Source organism: Poecilia reticulata, chromosome 3 (genome assembly GCF_904066995.2).
Source record: "Poecilia reticulata chromosome 3, P_reticulata-male-v2, whole genome shotgun sequence".
Lineage (NCBI taxonomy): Eukaryota > Metazoa > Chordata > Actinopteri > Cyprinodontiformes > Poeciliidae > Poecilia > Poecilia reticulata.
In genome coordinates, this window is record NC_088832.1 from 32,763,868 (window position 1) to 32,775,568 (window position 11,701).

At 35.6% G+C, this 11,701-nt stretch overlaps 1 protein-coding gene across 10 annotated transcripts in view; it reads right to left on the bottom strand.

Annotated features, from left to right (window-relative positions):
* The window catches only part of LOC103463020 (C-myc promoter-binding protein-like), a 65,570-nt gene extending 58,335 nt beyond the window's left edge, over positions 1-7,235 (bottom strand). For 5 of the 10 annotated variants that reach the window (XM_081605492.1, XM_081605490.1, XM_081605491.1 and 2 more), the window contains exon 1: positions 6,980-7,234. The gene's annotated coding sequence lies outside the window, so the exon portion shown is untranslated. Of the gene's footprint in view, positions 1-6,979 lie in introns of all 10 variants that reach the window. The other 5 variants (XM_081605495.1, XM_081605493.1, XM_081605496.1 and 2 more) reach the window with 2 other exon arrangements.
* Positions 7,236-11,701: the final 4,466 nt, after the last annotated feature.

Below are 11,701 nucleotides of genomic sequence, written 5' to 3' on the forward strand. Positions count from 1 at the left end.
CTCCAAGTGGGGAAAACTGAATCTGAAACACGCCAAGAAAGCCTATTTTTACTGCAGGATAATTAAAACAAGACATTAATTACAGTCTCCGCCTGTTCCATCTTGACGTAGAGATAGTAATCAAGAATGTGAAAGAATAGAGGAAAATTGCCTCCACCAGAACCAGAACTAATTAATTCCCACTGTTTGTGTGTTTACAGATTATAGACTTTGCTGTTTAGGAAAAATAAAGGATTTTAGGACTTAACAAAAGTTATATTTCCAATTGAAAACCAGAGGCCACCCACTAAACAATGGCACACCCTGCCTCTCTCTAACACTCTTTATTCTTTAAGCTAATTACTGTTTGTGGACGGTATTCCCCAGAAACATGTAATCCTATTCTCATTTGTTCTTTGGCAGCTTCTCTTTTATAGTACAGCCTTTTCTTGGTCAAGATGACCCAAAGTAAAAGACAAATCATTACCGTTGACAGCAGAAATGCCTGTTATCATTTCCATTTCAACTCTGCTTCTAAAACACTTAAGACAGAATATCAGGAAATGCAGAAACTCCCAGCTGCAAACAAATCAATTGAATATAGACACTTTGCAACATGACATTATGCGAGCAAGATCCCAAAAAACTGATGACTCCCTTTGGTTTTAGCTGCCAAGTTGTCAACATGACACGCTAAATCTTCAATGTGCACTGCAAAAACACAAAATCTAACCAAATATGTCTGTTTTTTAGTGCAAATATCTTAGTAAGCTTAAAATAACACAAAGTTAGCATATAAGTAACTTTTCAGCAAGATATAGGAGCTTGTTTTAAGAAGAGATGGGCAGAATACGCAAACATTCGGCTCAAGTAAGAGAACTACTACAACATGTTTTTACTCAAGTTAAAGTAAAAAGTATGCATGCAAGAAAAAAACTCAAGAGAAAAATTATTTGGTAAAAAGTCTGAGTAACTGAGTAACTGATCAAATTATCAATCACTTAATATTTAAGATCAGACAGACCAAAATATAAAGTTAAGTGGAAATAAGGACAAAAATGACAATAATACATATAAGTAACAAAAACTAACAAAATCAGGCAAAACTTTTTTTTTTCCCCAAATCGATTTCTTTCCAGAAATCCAGAAATTTAACTGAATAGTAGAAATACTTCATAATAAAATTACAAACGAAAAAGCAAAAAGTACAGCCTTGTAATTGGCAGATTATTTCACTTGTAACATTGGAAAAATATCTTGTAATAAGAAAAATAATCTGCTATTAGAACTAGTACTTTTTAATCGATATTAAGAAATTATTGACTCCAAACAAGCTGCTATATGTAACTGAAAAGTTGCTTCTAAGTTAATTTTGTCTTATTTCACGTGAACTAAGACATTTGTTCTAGAGACTAGACCAAAAACACTTGGTAACATTTTGTGTTTTTGCAGTGTACGCATGATATAAAAAAGAAAAACGAATGCAGTACTTTGCTACTAATTGTCAACACTCCAGCTCGATAAAGTCTCAGTGTCACATTTCACAGATTACCAAGAAGTTTTAATAAAAATTAAAAAATAGCAAGCGAGATGGAAATATTTCATGTTTCAGCTATGGTAGCTTTACTTTATTTATTGTAATTTGGCACTCTTCACTCTCCATACAGGAAAAAGTCCTTAGCCTTATATCAAACACAGAGGGCTATTATTGCAGTTTGTATTCAGTCGTTGGCAGAGTTGTCTCCCTGCCAGCCTCACATAGCGACCGCAGCCATTTGTTCAGCTTCTACAGCCACTTGTTTAAACAGAATTAGATTGTAGCATGTTGATACACTTAGAAAGAGTCATTGTTAGTGTTTTCTAATGAGTTATCGATCGGGGAAGTTGAAATTTGTGAGGATCTCCGAGCAGCTGCGGCGCTCTCCGTGTATTCAGGGAAACAAGATGCCGTGTTGCAACAAACTCGCGGTATAAACAATGATTTTGTGTACACAAATAAACCAAACTGTTTGAACAGGCTGAGAGCTTTGGGTCTGATTAAGTCACAGCGATGATTTTCCCAGAGGAAACCATCCGACAGGGGAAACCATCCGACAGGGGAAACCATCCGACAGGGCATCCGAGGCCAAATTCAACAAGCCTTCGTCACAACATGTACATTACAAGCTATTACCTTGATCCGTCTGTTGTCTTGTTGATTAATCTTAGTTTAACTTTTCTTATTAGCATTTTTGTTCAACTAGAATACTTGCAACTTGCAGAGCAAGGAGAGCATTGGTGGAAATATCACCATTTTCCAAATATTAAATCTTCAAAAACCAAAACTTTTATTTAACGATTAAATGAATTCATCTCCCAGCCGTGGTGTTAACAACAAACCTAAAGACGCACCAATCCAATGCATCAGTCCCAATATTGAAAAGAAATCCAGATCAGGTGTTGGTGACAATGTGACCAATCTATAAGGGTGGATCTATTCAGCCTTGTTCTACGCTTTGCAGTCAGAGATGTCATGCTTTATTATTTATTTTACATTATATTTAGAATTCCTTGTTGCTCTTTCTGAACCATTTGAAAGGTTATTTTACGTTATACCAAGGTAGCCAACCTATTGTTTTTGTAAGTTTCTTTATTATTCATTTACATTGGCTGTTCTACTCCTAATTGCACTGACTGAGCAAATTAAAGTTGCGTTGTGTTTACATGTTTGACCAAGTTTGGGAAGCTAAGCTTAGTGTGCTGTACTGGTGCAGACTTACCAAATGAATTTGTAACTCAGTACATTTATGTCTGTTCTTAAAAAACAAAATGTTTCAAGTCAACTCAGCTCTATTTTTCTGTATCGAATTGGAATTGGACGATGCTAAACTTCAAATATTGGTCAATAAGGTGGATCGGTGCATCCCTAAACAAACCTCCGTGTTTTTCTTGAATTCATTTAAAAAAGAAATGGGTTCTTTTGCCTCGTTCTGCAGAATGACAGTGTGTAGAGTCAGCTTGTTTTTCCGTTTTGTTTGTGTTCAGTGAATACTCGGGATGCGGAATAACGTGCCACCGTGCGCCTGAGGAATTAAAACCCATCCCAGCCACCAGAGACGGACAGACAGCAGGTTTTATCAAAGAATCTGTGTTACCTTGAGGCTTCAATCACCTGAGCAGACACAGTCTAGCCGGCTCTTTTTGATGTTTCACTCACCGCTGTAAATCCTGCACAACCAGGTCAGGCAGTGACACTGCGCGCCATTTGGCCCTTTTCAGTCAGACAGCATTCCTTCATTTCCAGTATGACCTTTATTTCCTCCCTGGCATTATAAAAGGACAACGCTCTGCCCTCTGGACATTAACAGTTCGACAGAAGGTCAACGACTTGACCAACGTGCAGAAAAGCAACATGATCTTCCAGTCTCAATGAGATTAAAAGTTTAAAAACAAAAGGTTTGCATGTATAAAGTAAAGGTTACGTTTTTGAGGTGTTAACCCCTTCAGACCTGATGTCCACTGGAATGGACATTATATATTTGCTGGGTTTAAACAAATACAAAAAAAGGGATTTTGTCATTTGAATGATTCTTGCTAATGACTAACTTCTTATTGACCAATTGGTCAGTATGTCTTATAATGACCAGTGACATTTAACTACTAGTAAATGTCACTAGTTACATTTACTCAATTAAATTTACTTGAGTATGTTTTTAGAAAAAAAAATTATTTTAGGAGTATTTTTACTACGCAGTACTTTTTACTTTTACTTGAGTACTTTTATTATGAACAAGGTTTCCCTCAGAAAACTTGCTAAGTTTTGGGGCGCTCGGGCAGTCATTCATCCAGCGGCCTGCCTTATAAGACACTGGGGGAAACCTTGTATGATGTATCTCTGCTCTTACTTGAGTAAAATTTCTGAAATTTTCTACCCACTGAATGAAGAACAAACATGTTTTGACCAAGAATTCACCAAACACAGAAACACACCTGCAGTTTCTGTTAAAGTTTCATAAGAAAGAAACTGATTTGGAAAATTTTCCTTTTGCCTGATTTTATTTTTTTGTTACGTATATGAATTATTGTCATTTTGGTCATAAAAATAGCTAAACTTTCCACATATACATTTACATTTTAATCTGCCTGATAATGTAATTTTATAATATTAAATGATTGATAATTTGATCAGTTACTCAGTAATTCAGTAGAGTTTTTACCAAATACATTTTTACTCTTACTTGAGTAATTTTTGGAAGGCTACTTTCTACTTTTACTTTAGTAAAAATATGTTGAAGTATCACTACTCTGACTTGAGTTTAAATTGTGTGTACTCTGCCTACCTGTGCCAGTAATATTGGACATTGGCACCAGACAAGCATTGCTCTGAAACTAGAGAAGGGGAGGAGTAAGTGTATATTTTACATTAAAAATTATAAATTTTACTTCATGGTAGCCTATTAAAATTGCTCTTGTAATTTTAAATATTTCCAGTGATTGTGTTTGAAGTTATTTTGAAACTATTTCCCATCATTAAATTGCAGTTTTTTTCAAAGCTGAATGTCCATCCCAATGGACATCAAGAGTTGGGGTATATAAGCCAACATGAAAGAAAAAAAGTATCTGTAAACATTTTATAGCTTATTTGCAGTTCCACAAGTCATTTTTCTTTATTTTTATGTTTTTATGAGCACAAACATTTGCTTTCTTGAACTACTTGTAAAATAATAATTTCTTTTTATTTTAATGCTGAATTGGAGAAAGACTTAGGTTTTTTTTTTTGCTTTGTTGATAAAAATCAGGTTTAAATTGTTTTTTGCAGGTTGTTTTCTGACACTAGAGGAGATCTGAAAGGGCTTCCCAGCCTGTGAAACATTGGAAAATAATGTTAGGTAAATGAGTGAGGAAGGAAACCCTCTGCTCTCTCTGAAACTCTACCAGCTGTTTCTGTAACGCCTGATACATCAAACAGATGGGATATTTTCTGCAGCTCCTCTCATCCAGGACAGTGGGTATTTTGGAATACAAATACATTTTTAAATTATTTATTTTTCTCCTTCTATGTCACAATCATACAGTGTTTTGACAAAAAACACAGTAATATACATTAAAGTTGGTAGCTGCAAAGTGAGAAACGGTGAAAAAGTCCCAGAGTTCAAATGCTTTGGAAAAACCCCTTGGGTTAGAAAATGTGTATATTTAGTTCATATTTTGCCAAAAGTATTATAGTATTACTTCCTTTTTTAGCCAGTTCTGTTACAGTACATTCTTCCTGTTTTAAACTGTGGCTGGATAAGGGGGATTTCTCTCTTATTCTGCATTATTTTATACAGATTTGATTATATTATTATCCTCTAATCAAATTTTGAGCAACTTTATCTGGTTCTTTTGCATTTTTAGCTTTACATTTTTATTTTCTTTAGGTTCTTGATCTACTTTTTTAGCACCATTTTTAATGTTGGCATTAATTAAATTGGGTTTTGTGTTTTCATTTCTATTTATTCAGGTTAAACTACACTTTTTAGTGTTGCACAATTCTACCAAAAGTTATGGGTTTGACTCCAGCTCCCTTAATTAAAGTTAATTTGTCTGTTTCCTGTTGTTTGCATGTTTTCTGTTACATTTCACAGCATGCAATCAATTACAAGATTGTGATTGATAGATTTTTTTTTTAAACTTATTTTTAGATTTCTTTATGCAACTTGCAAGAGAATACACAAAATCCTTAAACTCAATTTATTAATTTAAATTACTGAATAGAACAAGGATTATGAGGGTCAAAAAATGGACACAAGAAGAGATTTAAAGAAACTTGGTGACAAAGGTTTACTTAAGTTTAAGAGATAAATAAATACATTACAAGAGATTAATACACCTTTGTTAATTACATGCTACATCTAGCTAGCCCAAAAAGGGGAGCAGATGTATTTTTACTCAACTTGTTCTGCAATCATCATTGACTGTCTTAAGAAATGCAAATAATTATGAATTTAGAGTGAACTACCAGTTTATTGTTTTAAGTTGTGACAGTCATCCACCTTGGGAATCTTGTGGAGGTTTTCGTCATGAGTAATTGGGCAGTGATCAGATAAAAAACTAGCTAAAAAGCAGCACCAGATCATGGCGTCAAATCAATATTGATAAACACTAGTCAATACCTACATTAATGCTATTGCTAATGCTAAATGTTTTACATTTTTTAATGACTGCCCTTCCACTTTTCCATAACACACTGCTTTGTGTTGGTCTATCATATAAAATTTTAATAAAGCAAAACAAAGCTGTAGAGAGGGAATGTGTTTGGCTGTTTGGGGGGCCAGTAAAGGTCAGCCCACCCAAGGCATCATTCATGTCAGAGCCGCCCCTGCTCTACCTTTGCTTCAGTGATGGAGTTGAGTTTCTGTTCTGCAGCGCTAATATGACACACATCTTCAACTTTCACATGCTTACTATTTACTTAGCTTAATTTGCATAAACTCTACCCTTTTACTCTATCGCTCATTTTAGCCCACACCAGCTGAGAGCTTTAAAAATGCTGTTTCCCACTCGCATACCTTACAGTCTTAGCAACAAATCACTCAACACATGCAATCAGTGCAACTTCTGCACCAGATTACACATTCTCTGATGGGAAAGCTAATGAAAAACAAAGAGACGTTCAGGTTGTAGAGTGTAGAAAGGGTAATGGAATATTGGGGGTTATTTTTAGCTCTGATCTGAACGCTTAGCGGGTTTAAAACCGGGTGACATCGGGTTTGATGTGGTTTTGTCTTCTAAATTTATTGAAATTTAGATTCTTTTAATTGATTCAATTCAAACAACCTGTGGATTAACGTTCAGCTCCAGGCTAAACATAAGAAAGGAGGGCTCAGTTATATAATGAGGATAAAACCAGTGGCACAATGAACACGTCTAAACAAACCGACATCGCTAGCATAACGTGCGTTAGTCCTGAGCCGCGGCGGCAGCTGTTCGGTAAATCTCTTCACAGTCTCTCGGTAACGGTTCATCATTCCCTACTTACCCGCTTGTGAAACGTCAAATCGGTCCTCACACGGAACTTCACTCGGTGGTTTACCGGAGCAGCTGCATTACTGTTGCGGGGTGAAGGTGCGCTGCTCGCGCGGTTGGTTTTATTCTGCTTTCCCTCGGAGTCTTTCCGTTACTCCCGCAGTAAGAGCGGCTGCCTCCTCTGTCAGTCACGGAGCCGAGCCGGCTGAGCGCTCGGCCGCCATCTTGGTTTTGATGGGAGTCCGCCGACATACACACACACACACACGTTCATGTTTACATCACTCCAGAGGACATCCCAGTTACCCACCGGCACAGAGGCGAGTATAATGTGTGAGTGTTCGGGGTGCCCTATGCCCCCAGCTTCTTAGCATTTTACTTTTTAAACCTACATGCTTCTGATCTACAAATAAACTCTGCTGGGAACTTCTTGTTTTGTTCATTAAGGGAAAAAAATGCAAACAATTATTGATCCATTTTTCTAAAGCACCCACTGATACCCAGTAATCAATGAAAGTGAGCTGGTCAGATCCTGATCCAGCAAAGCAACTTCAATCCCAACACTTCCAATTCAAGGTTCTTTTCCTGATTTATGTCTTTGGTTTCTGCCAAATATATCCACTGTTCTGGTGTTCCAGTAATTCAGCTTCAAACTCATAAATCCAATTCAACAATATTACCTTCTCTTTCAAAAACATACATTTAATCTCTTTCTGATTGTACTTTGGATTTTTTTTTTCAATCTAAATCATCCTCTTTTAAAGCTTGTGGAGGAACACAATGTGTTCAGTATTTATAGCATAAACATAATGAATTTTGTCAATCTCAAGTAGATTTATTGTTCTCTTCAGAATAAGAAAGGCAGGTTTAAAATCTCTGAGGCAACTACTTGATATAATTTTTTTTAAATTAGTGACATGGTGACGCATCAGCTGCAGCATAATCTCAGCTCGGTTACCTGTCCAGCTTTGGTGGAGGATCATGTCTAGATTAGCAATGATCTGCACCAGTTGAATGAAAATTTTTAACCTTAATGCATGTATTTGGACACAGTAGTAAGTTATATATCCAAAGGTTTGTTATTGAAGGCATATTTACGACCCTTCCTGAATTATAAAAGGTCTTTATTCTCATATAGAATCCTTCTTCCAGGATTGGTTACATACATTTCAGTTTGTAAGCAGCAATAAATTATTACAATGAACTTCAGTGGATTTAAGGAAGCATCTAGTCAGTGACTTTGCAACAATCCTTCCTCCTTAACGTGTGTAGCTATAGTACACAATCCCTCATACTGAGCATGCACATAACAGTGGAAAGGAAAACTCCCTTCCAACAGCAGAACCTTGCATACAACCAATTCATTTTACTTCTTTATTATTCTTTTTTATACATCTTCTTAAATATTTATTTTATCCTTGTTAGTGAACTGAATGTTCTGTAAAACATTTACCTTTATAAATTACAAACCATCCATTAGAAAAATAAAGTACGTAGTATAATATTTTTGGTAAGAAGTCACTTTTGAGCCAAAACATTCATTAGATAAGCAAACCCACATTAACTTAGAAAATAGCTCTAATCTCCATGATTAATATCTACCATTACCTGGGATATATCGCTTATAAAAAATACATTTTTCACATATTTTAAAAGGAAACTTAAACTAACGTTACATAGAAACTGTTAGAAATGTGTCAGAATAATTCACAAGTCTGCATTTAGTTGTTTGAAACTAAATGCTGTCTAAAAAACTATTTTAGAAAATAAATTTTTTTTGTTTTTTTTTCTCAAATGGCTAGAAACAAGAGCTGAGCACGAGGCAAAAAAGAAAACTTTATGAAGTCTGTTGCCACTTAAAAATACAATAGTCTGGCTCCTTGAAGACAAAGAGACTCCAGAGATTCGGAAAACACTAAGTTTTATTTTATTTTTTTAACATTCCTATTTCTAATCATTATTTATGCAACCCAAATGGAGGCTTTCACAATGCTTTTAGTCCAAACAAGACTCACAATTTCTGTAAAGCTGCAAATGAGGAGAAATTAGATATATTTTATTAGCTGGTGACTCACATTTTTTGTCACCAAAGTAAAGAGATGAAGCTGAGTAATTTATGTCCCCACAAGGCAAAGAATCTCGCTGCACACACAAACACACAAACATTCCCCCAGCAGGAGGGAGCTCACGTAATCTACCTGATGCTGACAATTAAATTACCTCAAGTCCTATTTGTTAATGAAACTGACCTAATTCTGGGTTTAATTAATGATGTAAACCCAGATTGTGTAATACTTTCCCTTAAACTTGATTTTCCTCCTTTAAAGTGATGAATTGTTTCGTGTCTCATGAGGATAAACAACCCAATCAGTCAAGGGTTTGCAGGATTGTGTCATTTATGTTGAACGTTTCAAAGCACAGCCAGAATTTCCATGGCTCCTTTTGGACTAAGTGCATCAGACAGAGCAGATAAATAAAATAGGAGCGGTTAACGAGGGCAGACAGCGCTGAGGAAAACGTCAGACAGTGAGGACAGCTTTTTCTCATGCTCACTTGTCATTCTCCATCAAAGCAAATGAACCGAAATGTTTGGCATAGACCATCATGACAGAAAACAGAAGTTTTTCCATTTTTAATTTTGGAGCCTGTAAAAAAACGACTTGTAAAAATGTCCCATCTGGTGGTTGTGAAGTAAGCAGGACAAACAGTAATAAGGATGTGTAGAGGGATGAAGTTTTGTAGGAATATCTAATAAAAAAGATTTTTTACGCCTTTCATTTTAAAGGTGACCTATTATGCTTGTTTGAACATGAGCGATACAAAACATGTTCATCGCATATTTTGCTCAAAATCCTTGAGATTATGAGATTTCAGTCTGATGTTTGAGCTGGTTTCATCCATCTTGTCATTTTAAATCTAAACAAGTTGCTGCTGGCCACACCCCCCAAATCAACGTTTACACTCACACGCAAAAATAAATGTGAAATTATACAACCATACGTCTTTGAAAAAAAAAGTGGAGCCTCCTGTGCAAGAAAACAGCAAGTGGTTTCTGGATGGTAAGTCAACAAGAAAGCGCTCGTCTTTTCCAACAGCCATTGTACAGTGCATACAGCTGTAAAACCAGCTGACCACTTAAGCACTTGGTTTGTTTTTAGAAGCAGAGAAAGGTTTGAAGTACAAAAATGAGCAAAATGCTAATTTCCCCTTCAATATTTTTCAATAAATTTTATTAACAGAGCACCACAAATAGCCATATAATTGTGAAATTAAATGAAAAAGATTCATGTCCTTATTTATTTTACACAAAAATCTGAAACGTGTCTATGCAGCTCCTCTTTATTCTTCGTTTAGGGGGGATTTGCAGCAGGTATATCTGCGACTCTGTCAGTCATACCATATGAACCATGCTCATCCCCGCCTTTCCTGTAACAATAAGTTGTTTCTCTGCCAATAGCGCATTTAGCAGTGAGTACATAAGGATGATTGACTACACTAAGACCCACCGCCTGGCCCTGATTGGTTGTTTCTGGTTTGTACTGGGAGAAGCCAGAGGACCTCAATTTTTTTTCGCAGATTATTTGTTTCATACTGTGACGACCAGAGGTGGGCGGAGTACCCAAAATTTTTAATAAGAGTAGAAATACTTATTAGTAAGTAGTTCTATTTAGTAAACAGAAGTGTATAAATCATTTGTCTCTATCAACCTATTTTTATCAAGTAAAAAGTGGCCGTCCGAGAAATTACTCAAGTAAAAGTAAAAAAGTATTTGGTTAAAAAGTTTACTCAAGAACTGATTAACTGATAAAAATGATCATTTAATATTTAAAAATTACATCGTCAGACAGACCAAAAATATAAAGTGGAAATTTTGGTATTTTAAGGACTGACATGACAATAATTTATATAAGGAACAAAAAAATAACAAAATCGGTCAAAAGAATATTTTCCTGATTTCTTATTGATTTCTTTCAATAAAAAAACTTAGGAAACTCCAACAAAAACTGCAGCTATGTTTCTGTGTCTGATGAATTTTAAAACATGTTTGTCTTTCATTCAGTGGGAAGAAAATCCAGAATTTTGACTCAGGTAAGAGTAGAGATACTTCATAGTAAAATTACTCAAGTAGAAGTAAAAAGTACATCGTAATAAAAGTATTCTTGAAAGTAATTTTTTTCAAAAAGGTTACTCAAGTAAATGTAACTAAGTAACTAGTTACTATCCAATTCTGGTCACGACATAGTCCAAAAATATTTGTCTTTTAGAAAGCTTTAAATCTGAACAAATCTGCACTTATTTTATCATAAAACTTTTGGAAGGTGGCCTGATTGTTGAAGATGTTGGAGACTTTTCCTCCCATCCTGTTCTCCATCGCAGCATCTTGGGAGTGACTCACTGCTCAAGGCTGTTCAAATTAATAAACGAAAAACTAACAACGCCTTCCAAATGGCCTTCAAGCCCCATCCTGATCGATGCTTAATAAAATTATTGTGACCATTTATGAGATGGTTGGCATGCAGCAGCTGAGTTTTATTTTGTGTTGAAGGGCTGTGTGTGTGATGAAGCTGGCTCAAGCAGCTTGGTGGAGGTGGAGTGCTGGCAAAGTGTTTTCAACACATATGTACAGAGTCATAAATCTATTACATGTGTGCTATATGTTTTGTTCTCAAAGGTTAGATGTTAGAAAAAACTGAGACTGGATTTTCACAGTTTCTACAAGACAAACAATCTGAAA